A 4090-nucleotide genomic window follows, 5' to 3' on the forward strand; every position below is an offset into this window, starting at 1 on the left:
GTTTTATTTGTGTTACTTATACATCCGATATATATTTTTTATTTTGTTTTCTCACCCAATTTATAATTATCGACATGTTGCAAACATTGATCGGTATCTGTATTGACATCAACATTGCATTACATTGGTAACTATTACAATATCTACTGATCAATGCTGAACATCGATCAGTTGATCAATAGACAGGACACTAATAAAGACAGATGCATGAAAACTAGATGTTTGGTCATCATTGATCATTCAGTGCTGACACTTCCGTTTCTTTGAGCTCCTCGAATGTGCAGCGGCAGGGATGTCTCTCTTCAAAGTCCAACAGTAATCGGCCATCATGACTGCATCCCACCGTCCCTGATACCTGGTCTCCATCTCCTTCATGTCTTGACGAAATCTCTCCCCCTGCTCGTCGCTCATTGATCCCAGATTCTCAGGAAACCGATCCATGTGTGAGAATAGGTAATGCATTTTGATGTTCATGTTGCATCCCAGGTTTTTGAAGGCAGTCAGCATTTTGGTGACGAGTTCTGCGTAGTTGCTGGCCTTGTTGCCAAGGAAGTTCTTTACGACCAGAACAAATGCCTTCCACGCTTCCAGTTCGACTTTATTCACTGAGTTTTCAAACTCTGGATCTCTGATGAGCTGACGTAGTTGAGGCCCGTCAAAGATGCCAGCTTTCAATTTCTCCATGGTCACTCCTGGAAAAGCATGGCACAGGTGAGTGAAGCAGCCACCATCCTTGTCCAGAGCTTTGGTGAACTGCTTCATCAAGCCAAGCTTAATGTGCAGGGGTGGGAAGAACATCCTGTCTCTGTCCACCAGAGGGGCGTTGATGACGTTCTTTGATCTGCTAGGCTCCACTTCCTCCCGCAGAGACCACTCCTTTTTCGTGTAATGCTGAGCTCGGTCCCTACTATCCCACATGCACAGAAAGCACGGGTACTTGGTGAAACCGGACTGCTGTCCCAACAAAAAGTTCACCGTCTTCAGGTCAACATAGATCATCCACTCATGCTGACAATAACGAATTTTCTCCAGCAGATACTTCACCGCTTCATACTTCTCCTTCAGTGTAGTCGAGTGAGCCAGCGGTATAGAGGCAAACTGGTTGCCGTTGTGCACCAGAACGGCTTTCAGCGATCTCTTGCTGCTGTCAATAAACAGTCTCCATTCTATAGGTTGGTACTGTGGCAATCCAAGATTGTGCAGAAGCTGTGAAACATCTGTACAGTACACCAAGTCTTTTTCTTCAGAGAAAAACGAAGGTATTCTTGATGTCTGTTACGGTAGAAAGTGATGCGAGTACTGTCAGAATTTTTTTTTTTCTTTCAGTCTTGATGCCAACAATTCGGCGGATGATTTTGGCAAGTTAAGGTCACGGACAAGATCATTTAGCTCCTTCTGGGAAAAGGGATGCGGAGCGTCATCGGCATCATCGCTAGGAACTACTTTTTCATTTTCTTCAATACTGGAGAATTCTTCGTCACTTAACTCAGGAAGTTCTGCTGTGACAGGTACTGGAACTTCATCACAGTGAGGTATAGGACGACGTGCTGATTCAAGATCAGGATACTTGAGGCTGCTCTGGTTCTTTCTGTTGATCCCAGTCAAATTAATAGCGCAGAAGTAACAGTCACTGACATGGTTTTTCGGCTCTCCAAACCATAGGAATTCCAAACTTCAGCCCGTCCTTCTTTCCATGGGTCCAGCGACGTAGATACTCGGTGCATTTCTTGTAGACCATGTGAGGCGCCCAAGCTTTGTCCTGATCACCAAGTTTCATGCCAAAATAAGCATGATAAGCACGCTTTACGAAACTTGTGACTGGTTTTCTGTTAGGAACAACGGTGTATTCGCCGCAGATGTAGCAGAATACATCCGGCTTATTTCTGCAAGACCTGGACGAATCCATATCATTCATCTGAATAAGGAAAAAATGTCTGTTAGCAAAAAATGTGCAGTCGCAACTTAAAAATTATATCGTAATACCCGCCACGAAAATGCTAATACCCTTATGTATGAACAACAACCATAAAAAAACAATATTTGGCAATAGAACACAAATTTGACCTGATTGAGCAAAATCAGTTATTTTTGGATTCAGCGCATCAAAATTATCTAAAATCAGTTAAATAATTATTGACGATTTTTTTGCTGTTGACCAGTGTAATAATAGTAACGATTCTACAACTGCTACTGCTATGAATAATCAATATGAAAAATGATAATAACAATAATAAGATTAATATTAAGAATAAAGATAATACAAAATATATATAATGATAATAGTTATAATGATAATAAAAAACAACAACAATAATCATAAAATAACAATATATTAATTAATCATAATGATAAGTAAATGATAAGAATAATGATGATAATAATGATAATAATAATCCCCCCTGGGGAGGGATCACTGCTCAACCGCCCCAGTATAATGACCTAGTCGTCTACATGATGTCCACAGGGCGCTAAGTGGTTCGTCAAACACCGTGCCCGCGGGGACCCGGACATGCCAATTGGAGGTTAGCGCGGGATATCCAGCTTCTTGGCAGTGGGGCTAAAATGTATCCTGCCTCTCAAGTAAGAGTTGGTGGTGGGTGATGAAGCGTCGCCCGTCACACGGATCAACAAGGGGCGCATCCCCCAGGGCAGAGTCTACCTCTTCCATTAGTCAAAATCCGCCAGGTCACTAGGACGGGATAGCTCCCACCCCTGGCTCTGCGGTTCAACCATTTTGTACTAACAATCAGAAGAAAACAAAACTTAAATGGACAAGGGAAGAGTAGAATTAGGTAATGTACTGCTTTGCTATGCACTCGGAAAACCTGCTGCAAAAGGTATATGCATGTTTTTGTTGGTGTTCCATTGCCTCAAACTTCAGTCACCCTAGGTCGCTGGTAGTGACCCGGTGTTTGATAAAATCAATTAGCAGATCTAAAAAAAAAAAAAAAAAAAAAAAATCATTATTATTATTATTATTACTATTACTATTACTATTACTATTACTATTACTATTACTATTACTATTATTATTATTATTATTATTATTATTATTATTATTATTATTATTATTATTATTATTATCATTATTATTATAATGCTATAGTAATAATATTAATAATCAGAATAATAATGCTACTTATAAAATTGATAAGAAAAACAATAATAACAATAATAATGACTAATATACTACTAATAATAACAATGATAATATACAAAACAATAAAACTAGTGACATTAATAAATAATAAAACTACTACTACTACTTTTACAACTGCATGAAAAATAAAAATATCAATAATATCACTTTTTTAGTAATAATAATAATAATAATAATAATAATGATAATAATAATAATAATAATAATAATAATAATAATAATAATAATAATAATAATAATAATAATAATAATAATAATGATAATAATAATAATAATGATAATAATAATAATAATAAACCCATCAGTGGCTTAGAAGTTCTGGACTAAAAGGGGAAACAGAGGGTTTTATTCTTGCAGCCCAAGATCAAAGTTTGTTTACCAGAAACTACCAAGCTAACATCTTGCACAATGGCACTGACTCAAAGTGTAGGTTATGTAAAGACAAGGTTGAGACAATTGATCACCTTGTATCTGGTTGCTCAATATTAACACCGAATGAGTACAAAAATCGACACGATAGAGTGGGCAAGTACCTGCACTGGAAGATCTGCAAACACTTTACTATCGAAATACAGGATAAATGGTACAAACACCATCCAGAGCCAGTTACTGAAGGCAAAGATGCTACAATCTTGTGAAACTTTCCAATTCACACAGATCATACTATACAGGCAAATCGTCCAGATATCGTCATCAAGGACAAAATAAACAATACTTGCCTGTTTATAGATATGAGCATCCCTTCAGACAGAAACGTCCTAACAAAAGTGTTCGAGAAGATATCAAAGTATAAAGACCTGGAAATAGAGGTGGAAAAGATGTGGCATTTAAAAACCAAAACTTTGCCTGTTGTTATTGGAGCTCTTGGCCTTATAAAAAAAAGGTACAGATAAGTTTCTTGAGCAAATACCAGGAAATCAAAAATTAGAA

Source organism: Penaeus monodon, chromosome 9 (genome assembly GCF_015228065.2).
Source record: "Penaeus monodon isolate SGIC_2016 chromosome 9, NSTDA_Pmon_1, whole genome shotgun sequence".
Taxonomy (NCBI): Eukaryota; Metazoa; Arthropoda; class Malacostraca; order Decapoda; family Penaeidae; genus Penaeus; species Penaeus monodon.